The sequence below is a fragment of the Saccopteryx leptura genome, chromosome 10 (genome assembly GCF_036850995.1).
Source record: "Saccopteryx leptura isolate mSacLep1 chromosome 10, mSacLep1_pri_phased_curated, whole genome shotgun sequence".
NCBI classification, from domain to species: domain Eukaryota; kingdom Metazoa; phylum Chordata; class Mammalia; order Chiroptera; family Emballonuridae; genus Saccopteryx; species Saccopteryx leptura.
The window spans coordinates 42,281,529-42,309,261 of NC_089512.1; the positions used below are offsets into that span (position 1 = coordinate 42,281,529).

The following is a 27,733-nucleotide window of genomic DNA, read 5'->3' on the forward strand; positions in this document are numbered from 1 at the left end:
AGCATGGGCTTGCCGGATGGATCCCAGATGGGGCACATGCGAAAGTCTGTCTCTCTATCTCCCTTCCTCTCACTTTGAAAAGAAGGAAAAGGAAAAAAAAAAAAAAAAGAACATATGTGTCATAGTTTAGCTGGCAATGTTTTTGCCTTTTTTAGTAATACATAAAATAATGATACATTTTATAATTGATGGCATCTTATCATCAATAAACAAAGCTCACATCCATATACTATGTATGTATTCATATACGTGTGTGCCTATTCTATAACCCTAAAAGAAAATTAAGTTGTGGGTCTGAACTGAATCAAAGTTGTGGAGTTTTCTCATTTTGTTTTTATTGCCACCAACCAGTCTGCTCCATCCTCACAGCCAATATATAAAAAGACTGACAGCAAAAACTGTGGTTATTTTGGCCTTTCTATAATCCAAATACGGCAAAAGATTGCTGGGATGGATGATGAAATGCAGAAAACATTTAAGGAATGTACAGAAATATTTTTTTATGTGTCATTTTGATTTCTCCCAAAATAAATGTCTTCAATTCAGCTGGGCAATCTAACTTCCCTTTTAGATCCAAATCCATTGCACTTTACACCATAAATGCTGAACTAAAACTCTGAAATTTAAATCCCTTCTTGCCTTAATCGTTCTATTATTTCAATGCATCACAATTTTTTTTGTAGCTGAACCTGAGGCTCTGAGCCATTCTTGAAATAGTCCTTTTAAACATGATATTTTTAAATCACCCCCCTAACAAATTAAAATGATTTTGACAAGGTGTTCTGAAATGGCACAGCGCTTAATAGCAAATATTTCTCGTGTATTAAGCAGGATTAGTCTGCCTAATCCTAAAAAGATGTCATAATGAGTACTTTGCAATAGATGTTTTAAAAGTTGGGCCAAATTTACTTCTATTTCTTTTTCCTCTTAATGTCTTGAAACATAAAGGGGAAGTTTCACTTCTAAAAACAAAGAGGAGTCTCTGATTACCAATTACTACACAAGATGCAAGAAAAAATGGATGAGGTTCAGGTTTATTTCTTTTGCCTAGTAGAAGTATAATATAACAAAAGTAGTTGCCTCTATACAGTATAGATTTTGCCCCCACTCTGTGCAGATATATAGAACACAGAGAACTTTACCTGGCTAAAAACCATGTATAATTCAGCATAGAGAGTGAACCATAATCTTTTTACACTGTTTGGGTAAATGGTTTGTGCTCTAAAAACAGGAATTTTCCAGATAGCAGTGAAAAGTCAGATTATATTCCTCTTCAATACAAGAATCTGTCACAACTGGAGGCTCTGGCGATCTGTTCTGTGGCCCCAAAGGTTCAGGAGAGATGTCTTCTATCCTCAGATCTGAGAAAAGATGCACATACGGCACTGGGGCTGACACTTAGAAAACCACCCATGTTCAGCTCTGAGCACAGGGGTGAGGAGAACGGGCCTGTCCCTTTGAATGCTGAGTGGATTTATGCGAAAAAGAATGATTTCCTTCTTCTGTAATTGGGAAATACCAGATTATCATTTGTAAAAGTTCTGACTTGTTTTACTGAAATACTTTTGAGACAGTAGAGCCTAGAATTTAAGAACATGACTTCAAATCTCTGGCTACTCCAACTGCTAACCACACAAGCTTGGGCAAATTACTCAAACTCTTTGTGCCTCAGTTTCACCATCTGTAAAGCAAAGATAAGAATAGTTATCTAGTAGGATTTCCATCTCCCAATGGAATAAAAGAAACCTTCTGCCTCAAAATACCAGACCACTGGAAAAATGTATAAAACAACAGCTTTTAGATATTTAACAACAGGCACCATATCTGTGATCTCTCTGAGGAGAGAAACAGATGAGGTGAACCCTATGCCCCAGCTTACGGTCTGGCAAGAGTTTCCAGGCTGCAGCAAAGGGAGAGTGTCCACAGAGAGAGAGCTCAGCAGTTTCCTTAAATTAGAAACTCAGACTCTGAAGTGTGAGAGGTTAAGGCAGCCAGAATTTGTGGGGAAGAGTATCAGAGAGGAAGGAGATGCATATATATATATGGTCTACTGGAAAGTTCTGTCCGTTTCTATCACAACAAGTTTCGACACGTAAGCACATGTTTATTTGGCGCATGTGTGCCTCTCTATTTTTATCACTTAATGTATACATACTGACGTAGCAAATTAGCTAAAACAAAGTTGATTCACGTTAGTCTATGTGTGAAGCGATAGTGTACCCATGGCTACTGATACAGTTCATTTACGCCACTGTAATTTTTACGAATTTCAACAAGGAAGAAATGCTACAGAAGCATGTCTGTCGCATCCACCATATTCCCCGGACTTAGCACCCTCCGACTATCACTTGTTTTTGTCCTTACAAAATTTTTTGAAGGGCAAAAAATTCAAAAATGAAGAAGATATCAAACAAGCACTGGTTCAATTTTTCACATCAAAAGATAAAACATTTTTCAAAAATGGGATATACAAATTGCCCTCACGCTGGCAAGAAATCATTAATAATAATGGCAATTATATTATTTAATAAAGTTTATTGACGGTAAGAAAAATTTGTATTTTGTTTTATTCCAAAACGGACAGAACTTTCCGGTAGACCTTTATATATATATATATATATATATATATATATATGCACATATATACATATTTTATATCTATGATTATGTATAATGCATATATATATATATGAAAGTTCTGGAAATGTCAGAGGATTTTTCTTAAGTCTCTGACTGAGTATCAATCAGAGCATGCATGTGAGAAAACCACCAAAGCTGGGAAAAGAACACTAAATGGAGCAGGAAGAATAATCCCTGGAGCTCACGTGGTGCTAGAAATACTTTGTATTTCCACTAACACTGAGGAAAAACCTTGTTCCTACATGAGGCATGAAGTATTGCCTTAGCAGTGAGGACAAATTATCCCTAGTCTAACATTTGAGCTGGTCTCACCTGACAATACTTAAAAGGAAGCCTTGAAAGGCTCAAACTAATTCCAAGTAATTTAACTTCATTACAGAATGAAACCCAAAATATTTAAAAGTATAAAAAAAGATTCCACAACTCAACAATATAAAATTCACAATGTCCACCCAGCCCTGGCCAGACAGCTCAGCTGGCTCTAGCATTGCCCTCACACAAAGGTTGTGGGTTTGATTCCCAGTCAGGGCACATCCAGGAACAGATAGATGTTTCTGTCTCTCTCTCTCTCCCCCTTTCCTCTCTCTCTAAACTCAATAAATGAGTTTAAAAATTCACAATGTCCATAATCCAAGAAAAGTCTACCAGGCATGCAAAGAAGCAGGAAAACAGGAGAAGAACACCTAATTGAAAGCAGGAAAACAGAGAACACCGGAAGTGACACAGATGATAAAATTAGTAGACAGCAATTTAAAACTATCATAAATGTCTTTCATATGTTTAAGAAGTAAAAGAAAAGAAAGAATGGTCAGATAAGAAAAAATATGGAAAGTCATATAGATACTATTATAGATAGATATTATTATATCTATCTAATTTCTCTATTTCCCTTTTTTGTTCATGCTTTCCTTTGTCTATATCTTTACCTATGTATCTATCTATTAGATCTACTTATAATCGAACTAGAGATAAATACACTGTTGGTATATTGATAGGAATTGCTTTGAATCTATAGATTTTGGGGGGGTAATATGGACATTTTAATTATGTTAATTCTTCCTACCCACGAACATGGTATATGCCTCCACTTGTTCGTTTCTTCTTCAATTTCTTTCTTTAGTGTCTTATAATTTTCTGAGTACAGGTCTTTTACATCCTGGGTTAAATTTATTGCTAGGTATTTTTTTTCCATAAATTGTAAATTGTAAATGATATATATATATATATATATATATATATATATATATATATATATATATATATATATATATATATATATATTTGGCTTCCCTTTCTGATAGATCATGATTGGTGTATAAAAGTGCAAGTGGTTTCTGAATTCTTATTTTGTATCCTTCTAACTTACTGAATTATTGATCAGTTATAGTAGTTTTTTAGTGGAATCTTTAGGGTTCTCTATATACAGTATCATGTCATCTGCAAATAATGACAGTTTTACTTCTTCCTTTACAATTTGGGTGCCTTTTATTTCTTCTTCTTGTCTAGCTGCTGTGGCTAGGACTTCCAGGACTATACTGACTAAGAGTGGACATCCTTGTCTTGTTCCTGATCTTAAGGGAAATGCTTGTTGTTTTGCCCATTGATTATGATGTTGGCTATGGGTTTCTCATAGATGGCCTTTATTATGTTGAGTGAGGTATGTTCCCTCTATTCACACTTTACTGAGAGATTTTAACATAAATAGGTGCTAGATTTTATCAAAAGCTTTTTCTGCATCTATTGATATGATTATGTGATTTTTATCCTTCATTTTGTTTATGTAGTGTATATCACTTATTTATTTGTAGATGTTGTACCAACAGTGCATCCCTGGAATAAATCCCACTTAATCATGGTGTATGACCTTCTTAACATATTGTTGGATCTGGTTTGCTGATATTTTGTTGAGGATTTTAGCATCTATGTTCATCAGAGATGTTGGCCTATAATTTTCTTTCTTTGCAGTGTCTTTATCTGCTTTTGGAGTTAAGATAATGCTGGCTTCATAAAGTTAGCTTGGGAGTCTTCCCTCCTCTTGATTCTTTTTTGAAATAGTTTGAGAAGAATAGGAGTTAATTCTTCTTTGAATGTTGAATGGTAAAATTCACTGGTAAAGCCATCAGGTCCAGGACTTTTGTTTGTTGGGAGTGTTTGATTAATGCTTTATTCCCACTGGCTGTAATCTGTCTATTCTGAGTCTCTCATTCTTCCTGATTCAATTTTAAAAGATTATGTATTTCTAGGAATTTATCCATTTCATCCAGATTGTCCAATTTGTTAGCATATAATTGTTTGTTATATTTTCTTACAGTGCTTTGTATTTCTTTGTGTCTGTTGTAACTTCTCTTTCATTTCTGATTTATTTGGGTCCTCTCTTTTTCTTGATGAGTCTAGTTAAAGGTTTGTCACTTTTGTTTATCTTTTCAAAGAACCAGTTTTTTGTTTCATTGATCTACTGTATTGTTTTTTAGTCCCTATTTCATTTAGTTCTGCTCTTTTCTTTATTATACTTCCTTCCTTCTACTCACTTAGGGCTTTGTTTCTCGCTCTTCTTCAGATTTCTTTAAATGCAAAATTAGACTGTTCATTTGAGATTTTTCTTGCTTCTTGAGGCAGGCCTGCACTGCTATAAAATTCCCTCTTAGGAATGCTTCTGCTGGGTACCATAGATTTTGGATTTTTGTGTACTCATTTTCATTTGTTTCAAGGTATCTTTTGACTTGTTATCTCATTGTTAACACATTCCTTGTTTAATAACATGTTGTTTAGCCTCCGTGTGTTTGTGAGTTTTTGTTTGTTTCCTTGTGATTGATTTCTGGTTTCACACCATTATGGTCTGAGAAGATGCATGCTATAATTTTAATCTTCTTAAATTTATTGAGACTTGTTTTATATCCTAACATGTGGTCTGTCCTAAAAAATATTTCATGTGCACTCAAAAAGAATGATATCCTGCTGCTTTGGGGTGAAATGCTCTGAAAATTTCAATTAAATCCAGCTTATCTAATGTGTTATTTAAGGCTGCCATTTCTTTGTTGATTTCCTGTCTGAATGATATATTCATTGATGTCAGTGGGGTGTTAACATCCCCTCCTATGATTGTATTGTTGTAAATCTCTCTCTTTATGTCCATCAAGATTTGCTTTACATATTTAGGCACCCCTACATTTGGTAAATACAAGGGTGATATACTCTTTGATTTGCTCCCTTTATCATTATATAGTGTGCTTCTCTGTCTCTTACTATTGCCTTTGTCTTAAAGTCTATTTTGCCAAATGTAAGCATTGCTATCCCAGCTTTTTTCATTTCTATTTGCATAAATACCTTTTTCCATCCTTTTTACTTTTGTGCACCTTTTGTTCTAAGGTGGGTCTTTTGTAGACAGCATATATATGGGTTTTGCTTACTTATCAATTCAGCTACCCTATGTCTTTTGATTGGAGCATTTAAACAATTTACATTATAAAGTGGTTATTGATAGATACGTTTTAATTGCAAGTTTTTTCCTTTAACTGTGTTCCTCTTTCTTTTCCCTTCTTTTACTTAAAGGAGCCCCCTTAACATAATACTGATTTGGTAATAACAAACTCCTTTAGATGGGTGTGTACGAATGACCCCTGTGTTGTAATTGAGACTTGATTGTTATTGGCTCACTGTGGAGCAGATCAATTCTCAGGTTGGCTGACTGTGAGGCTCTACCTCAACTAAAGTGTGTAAGCTGCAGTGCAGGTGGTGAGCACAGAAAGGGAATTTGCCTCAGCTGGGTCTGGTGCCTGATGAGAGCTCCCTTTGGATATGCTGTTTGTCAAGCTAATTGGATCCTGCTCTGGTATTGTCTGAAGCTATCCACAGGTGTGATAGTTCTGGGCCAGTTGGGAGGAAACCAGGTGCAGGCCAATGTGAGACACTGCCTGTGACTGGCCCTCCACCGCTTATTTGGAGCTACAAGTGACCCATAGTTTGTGACTGCCTCTGCGGGCTTGGGTGCACACAAGAAAGATCAAGCACACACTGAGGTTGGCTTTTACCAGCCCCGGGCCCAGGGGCAGGTCAGCAAAAGAACCCAGGCCCTCCTAGATCTGCCTCCAGTGCCTCCCCCTGCTGCTGCCAGTTCGATTCATCACTAAAAGGGCCTCGGTGGATTCAGGAGGATGGGGTTAGTGGCTTTCCCCTAGGGGGCAGTGCCTGTCAGGCTGCAGGGTCCCCAACCAGGAGGTAGTTCTACTGAATCTCTCATGAGGGGAAATCACCAGATTCACAGGAAAGTGGAAGGTACATCCTCCAACTTAACGCAGGACTACTGAGTCACTGTGACCCCCTGGGTTTATCCAGACCTCTATTCTCTGGCCCAGGCCACTGACTCCTCAGCAGGGCCTAAGCTCCGTAGGGTGGAGCAAGAGAGAGTCCAGACGCTGGGACAACTGATTTCCCCCAGGCCGGTGCTGTATAGAGGGGAGAGCTCTAACCTAGAAAGATGGTGACAGCACTGGAGAACAACTCAGCACAGGAATCCCAGTGGCCGCCCCCTCCCCTCTTTCCCCAGAGCCGCAAACCTCAGTCTCCCAACCTCTAGTCAAGTAGCTTTCCTTTCAAAACTGCAGAAAGTCCTGGCTCTGCGCTTTTTTTCTGTCTCCCTGCGTTTGGCGAATTCAGCTGCACCTGTGAGCTGAGTGTCCCAGTAGGTTGGGTGGGGGAGGGTGCTGGCTGTGCACTTAATACAAGGGAGACGGGTCCTTTTTCCAAAACTTTCCTGCCCAGTCACTGTCTGTATCATTCCCAGCAGCCTCCCCTGAGAGAGGGCATCCTAAAAGTCCCTGCTGTATCACTCCCAGCAGCCTCCCCTGAGAGAGGGCATCCTAAAAGTCCCTGCTGTATCATTCTCAGCAGCCTCCCCTGAGAGAGGGCATCCTAAAAGTCCCTGCTGTATCATTCCCAGCAGCCTCCCCTGAGAGAGGGCATCCTAAAAGTCGCTGCTGGTTGCAGCCCGCAGACCCCTCTGCAGGCCTGAGCATGGCAGAGTGGCCGTGCAGCAGTAATAGGTGGAGAGTGCTCTCCCCGTGCTGGCACTGTAACAATGGGAGGGCGTGCCCCTTACAAGTGGCATCTGGGCGACCCAGGCCTACTCAATTTCCTCTGATTTTTACCACCAATTGTTCTGTGGGCTCCTCTTCCCACCTCCTCTAATCTGGGTCAAGAACCCCCTGCTGCTCAGGGGAGGGAGTCCTCCTGCCACAGTCCCCACCTGGGCGCAGAACCAGCTCTTTCCTCTTCCCACCTCCTCTAATCTGGGTCAGGAACCCCCTGCTGCTCGGGAGAGGGAGTCCTCCTGCCACAGTCCCCACCTGGGCGCAGAACCAGCTCTTTCCTCTTCCCACCTCCTCTAATCTGGGTCAAGAACCCCCTGCTGCTCGGGAGAGGGAGTCCTCCTGCCACAGTCCCCACCTGGGCGCAGAATCAGCTCTTTCCTCTTCCCACCTCCTCTAATCTGGGTCAAGAACCCCCTGCTGCTCAGGGGAGGGAGTCCTCCTGCCACAGTCCCCACCTGGGCGCAGAACCAGCTCTTTCCTCTTCCCACCTCCTCTAATCTGGGTCAAGAACCCCCTGCTGCTCGGGAGAGGGAGTCCTCCTGCCACAGTCCCCACCTGGGCGCAGAATCAGCTCTTTCCTCTTCCCACCTCCTCTAATCTGGGTCAAGAACCCCCTGCTGCTCGGGAGAGGGAGTCCTCCTGCCACAGTCCCCACCTGGGCGCAGAACCCGCTCTTTCCTCTTCCCACCTCCTCTAATCTGGGTCAAGAACCCCCTGCTGCTCGGGAGAGGGAGTCCTCCTGCCACAGTCCCCACCTGGGCGCAGAACCAGCTCTTTCCACTTCCCACCCTTCTTACCAGTCTCTATGTGGCTTCTCCTGCAAATCCTTGGTTATAACATCTTAGTTGAGCTACCCTTAACTGCTTATTCAGGTTGGTTGCACTATAATTTAGCTATAAATCCGGTTTTGGGCCAGAAGCAAGTGAGTGAAGTATTCACCTACTCCACAGCCATCTAAGAAATCCCCTGGTATATTTGTATTTGAAGAAGTTTTTCTCAATGAATATAAAAGTGTTTAGGAAAATATAAAGAATGATCAAAGAGGCCCTGGCTGGTGGCTCAGTGGATTGAGCATTGGCCCAGCACATGAATGTCCCAGGTTCGATTCCCAGTCAGGGCACACAGAAGAAGTGACCATCTGCTTCTCTCCTCTCCCCCACCCACAGCCAGTGGCTCAATTGGTTTGAGCATGATCCCGGTCCCAGGTGCTGAGGATAGCTCAGTTGGTCCGAGTACCTCAGCCTCAGGTGCTAAAAATAGCTTGGTACTCGAGCATCAGCCCCAGATGGGGTTGCCTGGTAGATCCCAGTCAGAGCACATGCAGGAGTCTGCCTCTTTATCTCCCCTCCTTACACCCACATACACACCGAGAAATGAGAAAAAAAAATTATCAAAGAGAAAGTAGTAGAAATCCCTTCAGCCATAGAACCTGGATCTAAGGCTGTGACCCTTTCTTGGGTTACGCCTTGAATATCTGACTTGCAGCACTGGTCTGAGTGGGCTGAGGTCCTCTCCAGCTAGACTCTACAGCAGTTATTGGCAAACCTTTTTTGAAATTTATTTTTAATTAAATTTAATAGGGTAAACTTTTTATGTAAAGGGCTAGGGAGTAAGTATTTTAGCCTTGGCAGGACATATGTTCTCTTTATCATTACTCAACTCTACCATTGAAGTGCAAAAACAACTATAAATAATACATAAATGAATAAGCATGGCTGTGTTCCAATACAATTTTACTTAGAACAACAGGTGGTGAGCTGACTTTGGCTCTCAGGCTACAGTTTGCCATCTCTATTCTAGAGCACCAGAAATTACCCTGTGAAAGAGGGATGGTGGCCGGGAGACTTGGCCCCATCACATGGGACTCTTGTTAGATGGGCTCTGAAAAGCAGAAGGAAGTGTTCACTAACATCTATCAATTATTTTTCACTCATTCATTTTACTAAATGACTACAATATGCCAGCAGGAAAAACAAGGAATAAATACAATGGGGAAGAAAGTGGTAAACAGACAGCAAAACCAATATGGTGCATGCTAGAATGGAAATAGCCATGTGGTACCGCATAAGCTTGGAGAAGGGCACCTTACACAGATGAGGAGAAGGGGATCAAAGGCAGCTCTCTGGAAGAAGGTAAGCCTTTGTTGAGACTTAAAGGCTCAGAGGACGTAAATTCAACCAAGTGAAAGAGGAAGGCAGAATGAACAATGTGCGAAGGGTAGCGGCAGAGAAAGCAGAGGAGGTTAAACTATTGTGAGTGCGAGAGCAAAGAATGGGGTCTGAGAAAAAAAATGGAGGAAATGGGATGAGGGAGGATCTGGACCAGAGTATCAAAGATGTCTGCACATTTTGAAAGAGGTGGGCCCAATGCTGGGCAATGGAGGCATTAAAGTCCTTTAAACCAGAGAGAAATGATGTCTGTATTTCTGTTTTTAAAATTGTACTAGAGCAATTGTACTAAGGCCTCATTATAGAAGATGGCTGGGCAAAGCATTTAAGTAGACACTTCTCCAAAGAAGACAAATGGCAGAGATGTATATGAAAGGATTCTCAACATCACTAATCATAAGGAAAATGCAAATCAAGAGCGCAATCACTTAACACCTGTTAGGATAGCCACTGTCAAAAAAGGAAAAAGAAAGTAAGTGTTGGCTAGTGAGGCAGGCTTTCCAAGTTTTATTAAATGTCTGACTCCCTTTGCTCCCTTTCTCCATCAATATCTAGCTACCTACCTATGTTAACACACTCCAGAGACCACATGAACCAATTTCCCTGCCTTGTGTCCTCCTTTTCCATCTCACCCTCTTTCCTTCTTTCCCTCCCTCCCTCCCTCCCTCTTTCCGTCCCTCCTTCCTTCCTTTCCTCCCTCCCTCCCTTTCTTCACTCCTTCCTTTCTTCCTTCTATTGTGGCAAAAAACATATAATGTGAAATCTACCCTCTGAACAAAATTTTAAGTGTACAAAACATTATAGTTAACGATACTCACTTTGCTGTACATCAGAATTCTAGAGCTTTTTCATATTGTGTGACTGAAACCTTATACCCATTGAATAGTGACACATTTCCCCCTACCCCTGCCCCTGCCAACTACTATCCCCCTTTCTGTTTTTATGAATTTGACTAATATAGATGTCTCATCTAAGTGGAATCATGCAGTATTTGTTTTTTGTTAACTGGCTTATTTCACATAGCATAATGTCTTCAAGGTTTATCTATGCTGCAGCACCAGCACATGACAGGATTTCCTTTTTTTTTTTTTTGTATTTTTCTGAAACTGGAAACGGGGAGAGACAGTCAGACAGACTCCTGCATGCGCCCAACCGGGATCCACCCGGCATGCCCACCAGGGGGCGATGCTCTGCCCCTTCGGGGCGTCGCTCTGCTGCGACCACAGCCACTCTAGCACCTGGGGCAGAAGCCAAGGAGCCATCCCCAGCGCATGGGCCATCTTTGCTCCAATGGAGCCTCTGCTGCAGGAGGGGAAGAGAGAGACAGAGAGGAAGGAGGGGGGGGGGTGGAGAAGCAAATGGGCGCTTCTCCTATGTGCCCTGGCCGGGAATCGAACCCGGGTCCCCCGCACTCCAGGCCAATGCTCTACCGCTGAGCCAACCGGCCAGGGCCAGGATTTCCTTTTTAAGGCAGAATTATATTCCGTTATATATATAGACCACATTTTGTTTATCCATTCATTTGTTGATAAACATTGAGATTGTTCCCAACTCTTAGCTATTGTAAATAATGCTGTAGTGAACATGGATTGCAAATACCTCTGTGAGATTCTGATTTCAAATTTTTTGATAAATACCTAGAGGTGGGATTGCTGGACATATGGTGTTAATATTTTTAATTTTCTGAGAAAGCTCCATACTGTTTTTATAGTGGCTGGGCGATTTTACATTTCCACCAACAGTGAACAAGGGTTCTAATTTCTTCACGCCAAGGGTCAGTTCTTCCTGAGCTGTGTCAATATCACTCTATAAAAACCCCAGCAATGTTATAAAAGGAAACATGTAATTTAGAGTTTTTTCTTTTTTTAAAAAAAACAGTCAACTTATTGAGGTTTTGACACTTTGTGGTAATGGTCCTATCCATTTTTAAGTTTCCAGTGTGATTTTTGTATGTGTAAAATGGAGAAGGAAATAAAAATGTCAGTGGCCATATTCATCTTGCATAAAATATTTGAACTTGATGCTGCACTAAAACAATAAATTGTCTCCGTAATAAGACACGGGCAATTAAACAAGAAGGAGAAACAATTCTTATAGCTGGAGTTGGATAGAAGCAGTGTAATTGAAGTAATGCAATCACACCCTAGGAGCCCGAGGAGGGTTTGTGCCCAGGAGAAGTGACTTGTTTATACTTCTTTATATAATGTGTAAGAGAAGTGTAATTTAATGTGCAAACAGCAATCTTTAGAAATCAATTAGAAGTTTATTCCAAGGAGGGGAAACATCACCCAGAGATTTATGGACTTCTCCATATGAGGAGGGAAGTGTAACATTTTTGTGCTCAAGCCCAGCCACCCACACAGCCACAGGAGTGACTCAGGATGGAGGGATGTGGTGTGGTCACAGGCAGAGGAGTCCTTCCTTTGCAGGTGGCTGCAGCAGTGGGAGTGTGAGCCTGCACTGGGAAGCTGCTGACCTGTATGGCTGCACTGCTGCCCCTCTGGGAGTTGACACCAAGTCCACACAGACAGATCGACCAGGGCTAGGCCTTGAGGGCTGGCTGGCTCTGGGCAGTGGAGCCAGCCTCCCACCCTTATAGAGCACAGGAAGCCCTTGCTTGGGCTATTTGGTGAAGGCCAAGACCTCGTATTTCCACTGTATTGTGGCCTGGTTTTTCCAGTCATTTCTAGCTCAGAATTTTCCTCCATGTGTTCCTCATAACATAGATCAATCTAATAAGAATTAGCAAATATTTCATGGTCCTGTAAGTTTGGGAAATGCTGGTTAATCAAAGGTAAGCAGGTATCTTTACTGTAGGACTGCTTGGACCCTCTGGTAGGAGGCTGTACATAGGCAGTTTGCAGATTATTATAAGACTATACAGTTATAATTACCCATTATACAATTATAATTAGAATTTTTAAATAATTTATATGACTAGATAAACTTATTATAAAATGAGATAAACTTTTATAAACTTATTATAAAAATGAGATAAACTTATTATCTCATTTTCTTGTGAAGTTTCACTCCCCTAAAGCTCTGAGTTACACTTGGGGGAAGGCTGACCTGCTTGGCTCTTCTGTGTGAGACCTGTGGACACAGCAACATAATGACCACAAGAAGATAAGCTCCCTGCTCCACATGTGCCTGATGTAACTCTACTGCAGGGACAGTGCTTAGCTCACAGCAAGTGCCCAATGAATGCTAGTTAAACGACAAAAACTTACTATCCTTTCTTGAGTTTGAGAAATTGGGCTCAACTTGTTTTACAGGTATTATCTCACTTAATTATCAAAATAACCCTGAAAGCAAGAACCCAATGTTACTCCCTTCTATAGGTGAGAAAACTGAGGGTTCACTATTTGCCCAAAGTCCAACAGACAGGAAGGGGCAGGCCGGGGCTTGAATTCGGATTATATGACTCTGAAGCCCACACTGGCAACCGCTTCTCTACATTGCTCCTAGGCAGGAACAGACGCGTAGGATATAGATGAATCTGAAACCCGCCCAGGGACCACGCACTGGACGTAAACTAGCCAAAACACCCCATTTTCCCAAGGTGCTTGATCCTTGGAGGCGGCCTTCCAGAGTGCTCAGGGACAACACACTTCCAGAGCCTTCCCGGCTGCCCAGATGGCACAAACCCCTGTAGAAACTGCAGCGTCACCAAGAACAGGATTCACCTGAGACAGCTGATCTTCCTTTAGTTACACGTGGTTCTCTTTGAAAGCGTCAACATGGAACAGTGAAGCATTTGGAACAAAGCAGCCCCCGGAACAGGGGTTATTAGAGGATGGGCTGAGGGAGACCTTGGAGGCAATCAAATAATCACTAACACTTCTAAACGGGAAATTAGGAGCACTTAGGTTAGCCCAGTATATGGAGACCCCGGAGAGAGGGCATTTCAGCCTCTCGGTGTGCCTGGTGTGTCTGAGACACTTCTTCCTCAGCACTGTGGCAGACATGAAATACTAACTCGCCTAGCAAAGTGTTGAACTCGTAAAGAGCCAGGTGCAGAAAGGCACTCTGAGGATCCCACTTTGAAAACTGAAAGTGCATCTCATCTTTCCAGAAGTGCTGAATTAGTGCCCCGACATTCAAGAGTCCCCTTCAGCTCCATCTGAAGGCTGGCAGCAGGCTCCGGGCCCTGCAGGTGGCTGCTTTGAGGGGTCCTTCTCAACCAAGACTTAGGCATGGCCCTGCCTTGAGAGAAGGTAGAAAAAGCAGCCACTGCTCCTATTCAGATGCCTGAAGAGCACAAATGAATGAAATTGTTGTGATTAGGGCACTCTTACAGATAACTTCTGCTTTGTCATGTTGATGATTTCTCCATGCACCTTGTGTTTGAGCCAAAGATGGAGACCTGTTACTGGCTCTCAGTAACATGTCAGCTCTGACCCAGGGAGATAAGGAAATTTGGGTGAGTCGAATATTTCTTAAGCAACGTTATCACAACAAAGCATAGGACATCGATTAATAATGCAGATTTTCAAGCCAGATTGCCTACGTTTCATTCTTCTTTTTTTTTTTTTTATTAAATGAGAGGCAGGGAGGCAGTGAGACAGACTCCCACATGTACCCCAACAGGGATCCACTGGGCAAGCCCCCTACCCTGTGATGCTCTGCCCATCTGGGGCTGCTGCTCCATTGCTCGGCAACTGAGCTATTTTAATACCTGAGGCAAGGCCATGGAGCCATCCTCAGTGACCAGGGTCAACTGGCTTGAACCATTCAAGCCATGGCTGCAGGAGGGGAAGAGAAAGAGAGAGAGAGAGAGAGAGAGAGAGAGAAGGGAAAAGGGAAGGGTGGAGAAGCAGATGGTCACTTCTCCTGTGTGCCCTGACCAAGAATTGAACCTGGGACTTCCACACACCAGGCCAATGCTCTACCTCTAAGCCAACCAGCCAGGGCCCTGTGTTTGATTCTTAACTCTGACACTTACTAAGTATGTCTTCAAGCAAGTTATTTTATTTCTCTTGGCCTCAGTTTTCCTATGTCTCAGAAGAGAGAAATAATAGCACCCATCTGTCTCTTACGATTATGGCAAGGATTGAAAAATAGAATAGATGTACATCCTTTAGAGGTAAGGGCTGGGAAATGGTTGTTAGCTGTGATTATTGCTATTTCTGGTCTACATGGCTTTATCCCAAATCTTTGAGGCCAGGTGAGTTGCAGAACTCATAATTTTTTGGCATTTAGAAAGATAACATGGTATGCACAATTTTATTATGTAGCAAACCTTGCAAGACTGAAGGCAATACTTTAAAAACAAACATGCTAATATTTCCATAGTTAAATATAGAAACATTTACATTAAGTGAGATAAATAAATATTATAAATACCTTTACATCATTTCAGTCGGATTTTTTCACGAAGTGAGTTTTGGCATCAAACATATAAACAGACTTTCTGTTTTCAGAGCTTATTTTGAATTGTGGATAAAGGATTATTGACCTCACAGGAACTCCTGAAATGGGTTGCTGTGTCTACTGGGGAAGCAACCCCAGTAGACACAGTGCAGTGGTTTGTTTCAGCAGCAGAAGGTTCCTGCCTCGACCTTGTTCGTGAGGCTCCAAGGAACCTCTGGGCTGACCCTGGAATGGTGGGCGGTCCACCGTAGACAGGGCCTCCAGCTGTGAGCACCTACCTGGTGCTTTGTGCTCAGTGCCTGGAGTCTGGCCAGGACTGCTTGCTGGCTCCCAAAACTGAGTATGCAGTGCCAGGTCCTACTCCCAGCCTGTACCAGTGATGGATCTTGCTTAACAGCTGGATCTTGCTTAACAGCTGGTTCCCTGGAGAGAGATCTGCCTCCAAGTCACGTGGGCAGCCTGGTGTGGTCAGGGTTGAACACAGGGAATATAGTGAAAGTAGGTCAAAACGCACCTTCTCTCTCAGGGCTCTGAAGTCCAAAGACTTGTTGGAAGCTGAGTGAGGGCTGTGGGGGATTCAAATCCCTCCACTCACTCAGGAAACATTTGCTGAGGACCTACTGTGTGTCAAAGCCTCAGCCACCGAGAGGTGAAAGTCCCAGTGATATAGCTGATAATGATGGAGTATCTGGGTTACTGGCTAGCACTGTGTTTCTGTACTTGACCCAACTGGCAGACTGGATTCCTCTTTCCCTCCCTCTGAGGACCTACTGTGTGTCAAAGCCTCAGCCACCGAGAGGCGCAAATCCCAATGATATAGCTAATAATGACGGAGTATCTGGGTTACTGGCTAGCACTGTGTTTCTGTACTTGACCCAACTGGCAGACTGGATTCCTCTTTCCCTCCCTCTGAGGACCTACTGTGTGTCAAAGCCTCAGCCACTGAGAGGCGCAAATCCCAATGATATAGCTAATAATGACGGAGTATCTGGGTTACTGGCTAGCACTGTGTTTCTGTACTTGACCCCACTGGCAGACTGGATTCCTCTTTCCCTCCCTCCTGAGGTCCCCTGAGGCAGCTGTCTGACCCTCTTCTCTACGCCCTGGAATTCTAGCTCCTGAAGTCTGAGAAATAATCCCAGTGTGATTCTTCATGCTCCATGAAAGAGCATTTCTCTTCAGGCCCCAAAAGCCGATTTAGTTGTCGCAGCAGTCTGAAAGTCAGCTGGAATGGGAAGCAACGGCTCACCTGTCAATCTGCCCCTTCCTCATCTCCCCAGCTACAGGAAGATGCCACCAAGATGTGACCATTTATGCAGCAGAAGCATGGAGGGACCAAGACCTGCCCTGTCCAGGACCAGCTCTTAGTCTTCCTGCTGGTGCTTAGGGAGGCCTAGGGTGCTTGGGCTAGCATTTACGGTAAACGGAAGACAGGAGGAGGGAGGGCAGTGGGAAGGTGGGCTTCTCTCTTGGGGCCTCCTGTGGATATTGGTGCTCAGTGTCCACCGGCAGTTTGCCATCTTCTCCTGATCACAATCCTGTATTCTCTGAGTCTTAATTTCTGAGGAGGCAGAAGGAGGGAAACCTACAAGAGACCTGAGAGCTGTCCTTGTGGTCATAAGAATGGCCCCATTTTGGAGATGTAAGGCCAGTGGTCACTGCTGTAGCTATGCGGGTTCTCAGTGGATTCGGGCAGACGGTAAAGGAACAGTGGAGCCAGAAAATGGCGGGCCATTCCGTTTATTAAAGTCACAGGGAAGACTGCTTCCCTTTCTCTCTCCAGATTCTCCTGGACTGAGGCCCCCATCAGCCTCAGGCAGGCTCCCAAGCCCCTCAGCAGTCCTCAGCCAAACAGGCTGGTCGGAAATACCCCTTTTCTGGCAAACAATAGCAAACAATCACTCCCCATGCGGCAGGCAGTCCACAGTTTACAATTTGCCGCCCTGAGGATAAGCACCCACAGCCTTCCAGAGACTACACACACATGGTGCTGTCCCGGGCCGATGCAAAATACAAGCAAGCAAACCTTAACACACTGTACAATCCAACAGGAGCCCAGCACTGTGCCGGGCATTCTCATGCCATGCCGTTTACTCTTCTGAAATTTATCCTGCTTCTTCATATTACACATAAGAAAAGTGAGAAGTAGAGAATTGAAGCAATGACTGGGCTATGGGCCTACCAAAAATCCAGGCTTTAGACAGGAGAGATTAACAAGGCACCCCTAAACTCTTGAGTCCCATACTACTGAAGGCAACGCATACTACTGCAATCATGAAGACACAAAGCTCCTTTAATAATAAAATGCTTCCCGAGCTAGACCCACTCTCTGGTTAAAAAGCCTTTTCTCACGAAAAGAATGAGCTGACCTGAAGACAGAGCACTTCCCATTCAAGAAACAACCAGGGGAAGGGGACCCCTTCAACATTTCCTGTCTAACCCCTGTGAACAGGCAGCTCTTGGAGTGAAGATGGGACACTCGGAATTTCAAAATGAATAGAAATATTAACATCATGAGTTGTCTAACACTTCCTTCTAACCCTGGCTTTAGATGTGCAAAGGTCTGGTTATATTTTTGCTTTTATAAGGAGAAAACTCACTAGTCAGGCAAACATAAAAATGCTTATGTTCTGTGTGACTATTTCTCTCTGGCCTTCTGGTTTTCACATCAGCCTCAGTGTGTTTAGAAATGTGACAAGGCAGCTTCTTGGTATTAGATCAGCTCTGGAGCACTGGTAAAGCCTACTTTTGGGGCTGTGATGCTGGGGCCCCAGTTATGGCCACCCTGTGAGTCTTGTAGACCCTGGATATCTGGGTCTTAACACAAACAAGCAACAGCTAACCTTCAGCATAGTTTCCAAACACCTGAAGGATGTGGATGTCACTGGAAGCCCCAGGCTCTGCTGGAACTGGAATGAGAATCTCCTGACTTTTAGAATTCCATGTCCCAAGTATTTGCCCCATATTATGATGGGACATTTAGTTCTTAGCTGCAGACACAGTCTGAGTAGCAGCTGGAGTGATAGTTGAGAATTAAAGTCATAGGGAAAGAACTGAGGACAACAGTCATGACTTTAAATTTATCCTTCCGAGTATCTATCGTGTGACCAGCCCTTAAGAGTCCTCAAATGATTTTATTAATTCTCTCAATAATTGAAAACATTTTCTTCAGCAACCGGTAAAAGCCCAACATGAAGAGACACAAAGAAAAAGAAGAGGCCCTGGCCGGTTGGCTCAGTGGTAGAGCGTCGGCCTGGCGTGTGGAAGTCCCAGGTTCAATTCCCGGCCAGGGCACACAGGAGAAGCGCCCATTTGCTTCTCCACCCCTCCCCCTCTCCTTCCTCTCTGTCTCTCTCTTCCCCTTCCACAGCCGAGGCTCCATTGGAGCAAAGATGGCCCGGGCGCTGGGGATGGCTCCTTGGCCTCTGCCCCAGGCGCTAGAGTGGCTCTGGTCGAGGCAGAGCGATGCCCCGGAGGGGCAGAGCATCGCCCCCTGGTGGGCAGAGCGTCGCCCCCTGGTGGGCGTGCCGGGTGGATCCCGGTCGGGTGTATGTGGGAGTCTGTCTGACTGTCTCTCCCGGTTTCTAGCTTCAGAAAAATACAAAAAAAAAAAAAAAAAGAAAAGAAAAGAAAAGAAAAGAGAAGAAAAGAAAAGAAGGGCTGCCCCACGATTTCTGCTTTGATCAGTTGTATGTGTGAAGTCAGGTCGAGAAAGGGGCTGAGCTCATGTGTGTCCGGAGCTTGGCTCACTCCTTGCCTGCACCCTGTTCTCCACCTGCTTTCCGTCTGGTCTCCTCACAGTCTCAATTCCAACGTCCCACAGAGCCAGTGCCTCAGTTTACTTTCTGTCCTTTCTGTTTCTAGTGGCCAAATCTATTCATGTAGAACTCAGCAGCTGGTTATGGGGGTCTTAGGACATGGTGTGGATGAAAATGCTGGACATGTTGTCCTCGGCAGATGAGCGGAGGCATCTGTCATTACACTCTCTTTTCCTCCTGTTTAGAAACTGCCTTTCTCTACCAAAATCAGCACTAAATTATATTAAGTCTTGCTCTCCTTATTTTTCTCTTTTCTCCGTTCATAATCTTTTGCTTTTGAATTTTCAGTTAGATGGGAAGCATTATTCTGCTCATGTATCTCCAGCATAGGGCATTGAAGACATTCTTGCTGAACTGAATGGAAATGGTTCTTATAAAATTTGCCTCTTAGCAAAAACTGCCAGAATCTTCTCCAGGAGTTATAGAGTTAATAGCAGTAGCCATGTGAGGGGTGCTTCCTATGTTGCCCAAGCAGAGAGGCCTGGTTTCAACGCTAAAGACAACTAGACCAATTTAATGCTAAAAATAGAAACTATATATAAACTAACCATGGGACTCAGGTGGGAAGATGAGAAGCCGGAATTCCACATAGTGATCCTGATAGCACCCACAGTTCCATTCTATTCCAGGGAACTTGCACTCCGTGCCCCACCAGAATTTCAGGCTAGTGACCAAATATATCACAGCTGAACGGTGGGTGACCTCCGCCAGAGGGTACTGGGAGAAGACAAGCCTGCGGACCTCTGAGGAGTCCAGCAACAGGGGACCCAGCACAGTCTGGGTCTGGGCTGATGCTTCAAAGTGAATTGATGCATTTGATTGTTTTCATCTGGATGTTATTTTCCTGGCCGCAGGGAAACCCACGAAGTCCGGGCATAGCATCGCAGACCTTGAGAACGTCATCTAAGCCCTTTTGTCTCCCATGCCAACATCAACAAAATGAGGACAATACTAGTGCCCACTGCCCATGGGGTTGCAGTGATAAGGGATGAGTAAATATGGCTGGAGATTTCAGAACAGTGTAGAGCACAGAAAGCTCCAGGTAAGTAGCAGACACGACAGTGACGATGCTGCCTTCCTTCCGAGGAAACCCCTACGTGCTATCTGACAGAGCACATCCCAAGGAAATACTCAGGTGAGCCAGGAAGCTGGGAAGAAGCCACACTACTACGAGGTGACTTCCAGAAGACTCACTTTACAAGAGGAGGTGTGGAGGCCCTGCAGCCCGAGATGCCAGAGCTGAGGCCGCTGGGTTGCCTGGTGGGCTGCGTGCTGCCCCTCCAGCAACGCTGCGCCAGGGTCCTTCCCACTGTATTTGGCCTCTAGGATGCCAAGATGGGGCTTGCTCTGAAGGAGAAGGGAGCAGCATCCACGAAACATTAAAAAATACATCAAGGAAAAGAACTCTGGAAACAAGATCTCTCTTACATGAAAAGCCACATTGTTTACTTAAGAAGCTTAGAATTCTCTGAGTTAAGCAAGTGTGGTCTGAAAGGTTACTGAGGGAAATCTGGAGCTTTTAAAGCCCTGGGCTTTAATTAAAACTCACTCACGTGCAACTAATGTGTGAGCCCAGAGGTCCCGGAGTGCTCTCCTGGAAGGCGGGCCAGATGAGGTCTTTGATAACAGGAAAAACTCCCAAGTACTCAGCCTGTGCTCTGAGGACCCTCTACCCCCATCTCCTTTCCCACTCTTCCAGAAAGGCTGTATACACCCTACTCTTGAGACACAATTCCACCCAGGGCCCCTGCACGGAAAACAGCTGGGTTAGGCTTCCTTGCTTGCACTTTGCGTGATTAGTGTGCGCATGTGGCAGAGCCACGTGTGTGTAATCTGTGTAAAGCTACGGGTGCTTGTCCCAGGGCGGATTGTTTGTCCGCCACTGCGAGGGGCTGTTTTGCTGTTCTTTCGCCTGCTGCTGTGAGAAGAGGTTTTCCCTGCCCGTGTGTGCGCGCGCGCGCTCGTCCGCCGTTGGGAAACTAATAAACAGGGAATGGCCCACCACTTTCCCGGCTGTCTGCCCGAATCCAGCACGAACCTGCCTGGCCTCAGTCCCCAGCATTAGAGCCCCCAAATGTCTATTATTTCTGCAAATTACGTCTGAGTCTGAATGTGCTTGGAGTTGATGATGCACTAGTGGTATTAAAATAAATTCCCAATTATTAAAAATAGTTTAAAAAACAGGTCCACATGCCACCCACAACCATCCTGTGTGTGAACCAAATGCTGCCAGGTGGGTGGCCTGCTCCACCTCCATCCAGGTGGGGTCCCCGCTATTCCTACTCTACCACCTCTTCCCAGCTGTTCACTAAGACAGTTCAAATGGCTACACATTTAATCCTGCCTCACACGGCCGCGTGTGTGAAGGCTGTTTCTATATCCTTCTCCCCCCGGGACTCCATATAGTCTGTTATTAGAAGCAAACTCACATCATCATTTTCCTCAACAGATCCTGCCCCCAACGCTATCTTTGCTCCCTATTTGACAGGGCTTTAATTACTTTATAAAGCTGCCTCTTGCCTTGAAAGGTCTCTGGGGAACAAGCTCCTGTGGGCTATATTTGGCCTAAAGACATGCTTGCTTTACCTACTCAGTGTTTAAAAATGTGAACTAGTTGTTGATATTTAAAATTCAGGAGGTTGTTATGAATCAAATCAGGTTCCTCTTGAAAATCAGAATATGTAGTGATATGGGCCAACAATGCAGTAAGACAACTGCGAGGTCCTGCTTCCCTCTCCAGCTCACCATGATCCCAGCATCCCTGTGTTATGCTCTGCCCATCTGGCTCAATTCCACCTCCTCCTTGGTCCTGGGATGGGTCTTTCCAACCCAAGAAGAATAAAATAAGTGAGCAAAGGCTTATGGGTGCCTGGATTGTGCTGAGAGCACCACCTCAGATCCCTAATGACTTTGCAACTAAGGGGCTGCAAGAGGTTGTGCGTTTGCTTGCACAGCATTAAGATTAATCCAGCTTAAACAGTGGCAAAGGCAGGGACTCCGCAAGAGTCCTGTTACCAAACACTGGGGTCTCTCCCTTAACTGGGGTGGCCATGTTTTTCTGACAAAAACTAGGAAATTTCTGCTGATGAGAGATTAATAACATAAAACATTGTATATTATATAGAATGGTAACTGTGCTCTGGCTGGTTGACTCAGCAATAGAGCATCAGCTCAGCATGCGGAAATCCCAAGTTCGATTCCTGGCCAGGGCACACAGGAAAGCACCCATCTGCTTCTCCACCCCTCCCCGTCCCCTTCTCTCTCTCTCTTTCTCCCCCCTACACCCACAGCCATGGCTCATTCTAGCGAGTTGGCCCCGGACACTGAGGATGACTCAGTTACTGAGCAATGGAGCTGTGGCTCAGCCGGGCAAAGTATCGCCTAGTAGGGGCTTGTGGGGTGGATCCCAGTTGGGGCACATGCAGGAGTCCGTCTCTGCCTCCCTGCCTCTCGTTTAAAAAAAAAAAAAAAAAAAAAAAGGCAACCGTTAGGGTTTCTTACCAACATTTTAGTGTTGCTTTTACATCCTGAGTTCCAGCCCCTAGAGAAATTCTTGGAAAATACCTAGAGGTCCTATTCCTGGTCATCCTTCTCTGGGGCAACAGACAATGGATCAAGTCCTGTGTGTGGAGTCATTAATGAAGGTTTGGAGGAGGGTCTGTTCATTGCAGGGCCATCCAAGTTACTAAAGTGCTTCTGAGGTGAAGCAGAGCATGGTTTGCTTTCTTCCTTCCTCTCTACTGGAAAGAACCTTTAAAATTCAAAACCATCATTTCTGAGCTTCCTCTACACTTGGCATTTCTTAAATAGTTTCATTTTCTAGCCCAACCATAGTGCTCTTGCTTTTCAAGCACACACGGCGCTCTGCACTAGAAGCAGCGACTGGGAGGAAACCGAAGGTGAGGGACGGCTAACCAGAAGAAATGCGCCGTGTACTACAAACCCTAGAGCCACACCCTCTCTCAGGACACCAACCCTTTCTCTTCCTCCCAGATCCTGAAAACGTGCAGAAAGTATCATAATCATATGGTAAAGCAAGCATTTTTTCCCCCCATTTTTCTATTTTCCCATTTTTTGTCATTAACAAAACCTTTTTAATGGTAACAGTTTTTTATCTGGATCTCAGAAAATCATGGGGTGGAGGGGAGGCGTGCCTGTGTGGGTTGAATGAGGATGAATTCTACCAAGAAAAACCAGTTCTTGGGGCAGATTATGTCTCTGCTGCATGGACCACTGTCCTGGGGCAAAGTTTCTTAGCTACCTTGTCAAATTCTTCTTTAGAGGAAAACACATCCCCAACCCTGGTACAGAGCTGCTTCTAGAAGCAAGAAATAAGAATCTGTGCTTTTAAAAATAATCTTTGCTCTGAGGATACAAAATCCAGACTGAAGGATGTAACAGACCCTTCGGCCACAGCCAGAGCCAGCTCCCTGGACTTGTGAAGTCGGATGGCCTCAGCTTATGCCGTCCCTTCCTTTTATCATAATTTTTGTGAGAGTTAAGAATTTGCGCCCTGGAGTCAAACTGTTGGGATTCACATCTTGGCTTGACCACTTATCAGCAATATGACCTTGGGAAAGTTACCGAACTCCTATGAACTATGGTTCTTCACCTGTAAAACACATATAGTGCTAGTACCTCCTGCAAGGGTTTCTGTGAGGGTTAAGTGAGTTAGTGCACATGAAGCCTTTATAATAGAGCCAGGAGTGCAGTCAACTCCCCACTGGGTCCACTCGTCTCTGGGAAGTCCTTTCAATGCACTGTCACTTAGTTTCCTAGGTTTCCTCACTTGATCTTGAATTCCTGTCTGGGCATATTGCTCCCACTTCACCCCCATTACCATCAAAATCTACTATCTGCATGGAACCTTGACGTTTACAAAATGCGTTTTCACTCTGCATCTTACATCATCTTCACATCAACCCCGGGTATTAGCCCTGCTCCGCCTGATTGTTCTGGACAATTTAGCACCACTTTCTCTCCTCCTCGCTTTCCCCTCTATCACAGGCCGAGTCCTGGGAACTAGCTTTCCTACAATTCTAACTAGCAGTTGGCAGGTTTCCTGTCTGTGTGAGAGTCACGGCAGGGAGGCCGCAGGAGCTGGAAGGTGGAGGAGCAGAGCCCTGACTGCCCCTGAAGCAGAGGCGGCAGCCTCGCAGGCGCCCCAGCGGGGGGCAGCGAGACGGAGTGATGCCTGCAGCACTGGTGCATCCGCCTTCACACCACCTGTCGGTCCTGAAATTCCCGACTTCCTAAATGCTGGTGCTAGTGGCGGATGTCCCTTTCCTTCACCCCTGCAGCTTCTCTAAAGACCTTGGTTCCTCTAACTCCCTCTATAAAATCTCTTCCTGTTGGAAATATCTAGAGTGTTTTTCATTTTCCTCACCCAACCGAGACCAACATACCTCCTTTAAGTCAGATGACACACTGAGTCAGTACTATATGCCAAACACTGTTTTAAGCATTTTCTATGAATTAACTTATTTAATCCTTACAATGATGCTGCTTTAAAAGTGGCATTGTTATCCTGATTTTTCACATAAGGAAACTGGGGGCAAAGAGAGCTTAAGTTACTTGTGCATGATTACTAGACTCTACTGATTCTTCATCTACTAAATGTTTATTTTATATATATATATATATAATGCACTCTGTGTTGTGCTACGTGCTTAAATGAACAGTGAGTCTCGGGATTTTTCTGGGTAATACAGGTAGTTTAAAGCCAAGCTAGAATTTCTTTTTTTTTTTATTATTATTTTTTTTTTTCAAGCTAGAATTTCCATCCCTCCCTACTACCACATCCAATATTGTTTTCTCTCGAACCTCTGATACCTCTTGCATGGAGACAACTAGCATGGAGATAAGGACAGAGAGACTGTTACAGTTAAAGGGTGCCTGCTCAGAACTAGTCACCTGCCTCCTGTTCTATGTGCTCCTTACATTTTACCAAGAAAACTGTTTTATTCCAAGTGGTGGGTCCGGAGATCCAGGGGTAGTTTGTTATTGCCATACAGGCAGCAGTGGGGGAAGTAGAAAGTGGAAAAACGAAATGAAGGGAAGTAGGAGAAAGTGAATGGTGCAAGACGAGCAAAGACAAGACTCAGAAAACAGGACAAGGCTAGAGGAGGAAGAGGGGAGGAAGGAGGAAGGCAAAGTAACGAACAGTTTCTCTGATCATCAAACCTATGGGAAAAAAGACTCCTTCTGCCTCTGCTTTCTACCAGGGGATCTAGTTCTCTGTCATTGTAGGGACCAAGTACAGTTACTACAATATCCACCCGTCTGCGCTAGATTTACATTATAATGCACAATCTGTGTTAGTTATTTTGGTTGCTTGATAAAAATTTGATACATTCTGATTAATGCACATGTAATAAACAGACTAATTTTATTATGCTGCATAAGGCCTTCGAAATATACCACATCTGTGCTTTTCCAAAGTGTAAAAAAACAGATAAGGTTTCAGACAGTCAAGAAAGACTACTTTCATTAAATTATGCAGCTATTGTATGATTTCACACACAGGTGGAATATAAAACTGAGACTTATGGACGTAGATAAAATGAAGTGGTTACCAGGGGGAAAGGGAACATGGGGAAGGGGAAGGGGACTTGAGTGAATGGGGAGGGGGAAGGAGTTGGGGGAAGAGTTTAAAGAGGGACAAATATAAGGTGATGGAAAATAATTTGATGGGTGATGGGTATAAAACATAATCAGTAGTTCAAATGCTATATAAATGTTCACCTAAAACCTATGTACTCTTCTTGATCAATGTCACCCCATTAAAGTTAATTTTCTAAATAAAATTTAAAAGTTAAAAATTCCCAGCATATAATAAACTTTAAAAATCAGAATATTAAATAAGTATCAGAATTGTGTTCCAATCATTTTATGACCCTTATACTATTAAATGTAGTTTTGACATTGCTAAAATAAATAAATAAATAAATAAAATTATGCAGTTACTAAATTTCTTTCCCTCTGCTGTACTCTCCTTATTCTCAAAACTGTCTGCCACATGAGCAATCACTTGGGATGGGAATTTCCCCTCTATCTCTGGAAGTGGTCCTTGAAGATACTATTTGAATAATTAGGAGATTCTTTCCTGAACACCTGCAAGTGTAAGAATATATTAGGAAGAGGTCACATGAGCTAGAAAAAGTAGGGCCAAGGCAATTTGGAAAGGATGCAAGTTCTTACCCTAGTCCCTGGGACATCTTGAAGAGGTAGAATATTAATCACCTACTCTATACTAGGCACTTTTAAAACCCTTTCAAAGTAGATGGACATATTCATTCATTCATTCAATCATTCTCTTCTTCTTCCTCCTCCTCCTCCTCCTCCTCCTCCTCCTCCTCCTCCTCCTCCTCCTCCTGCTTCTTCTTCTAATAGATGAGGGAATAGAAGCTTGGATAACCTTATCCTAGACAGAGTTAGAATGGCTGCTTTGGGGACGCCTTGTACTCACTGCTCTTTCTTTTTAATTAATTATTTTTCATTGTAACCATAAACCAAGCTGCCACACCAATTGAACTTTTCAGATCACTGAATTTTAAATGGATTGGCTCAAGGATAGGAATTAAACCTGGGCCTTCAGCCTCCTCTGGGGTCTGTGATGTCTGCACAGGGATGCCATTGGAGGGACTCCAGGCTCTAGAGGAGATCAGTTCATATGATTCCTGAAGTCCCCCTCTCTCTTGAAGATACTAGGATTACATTACTGAAATGTTAATGGACAATTGGGGAGTAACTAAACAAACTGTTCTATGTTCTGAAATCTTGACAGCCTCTAAAAAGGATGAATTAGAGCTAAGGGTGTTAACACAGGACCAAATTTATAACATGTTGTAAATTTGTAAAAGCAAGCTGCAAACAGACATTCCCATGTAGTAATACTATATATTTTCTTTGGAGGAAATGTTGATACATAAATACAAACATGCACACACATGGAAAAATAAAACTAAATATAAGGGAGGAGCCTGGGACTGGAAATGACAGTAAGAGAAATTTAGCCTCATTTGCAATGTTTCTTTTCTCCTCCTCCTCCTCTTCTTCCTCTTCCTCCTCTTATGCCTTTTTTTTAACATGGAGACCATATTAATGTATTGCTTATAGTATTAAAAATGAATGGGAAAGTACTATTGACGATGAAGCTATTTCTCCCAGAAAGGGAATCCGAAGTTCAATTGTGATTTATGTTTGGGTCCTTCATTCATCAATAGCCACTGAGTTCCCCCATGTATACTCACCCACGAGGCAGGACAGAATGAGTTCTTCCCCTCAAGGAGCTTAAGGCAGATGAATCAGCAATTATGATAGAGTCTGGGGTGGGGGTGGGGCGCTGTGAGGAGCACACAGCCCAGACAGGGTGCATCAGCATGGGCCTCGCAGAGCCGGAGGGCTGAGGCCCAGCGGGACTTAGAGTGAGCGGTGAGTATTCTAAGCATAAGGGACAAAATGTGGCAAGGTCTAGAGTGAACAGAAAGAAGCATGGCTTTCCTGAGAAGATGACATAAGTTTGTTTTAACTGCTGGGAGGTAGGAAGAATGGTGAGAGACAAAGCTAAAAATACAGTACAGGGAGATTATAAATAATAGAGGGTCTCATGGGTCACGTTAAAGAGTTTAGGCCTTAGCCGAAAAAC

At 43.8% G+C, this 27,733-nt stretch overlaps 1 protein-coding gene across 3 annotated transcripts in view; it reads right to left on the reverse strand.

Annotated features, from left to right (window-relative positions):
- Positions 1-27,733, reverse strand: part of CLSTN2 (calsyntenin 2) — a 670,874-nt gene that overhangs the window by 335,424 nt on the left and 307,717 nt on the right. The window lies entirely within an intron of this gene.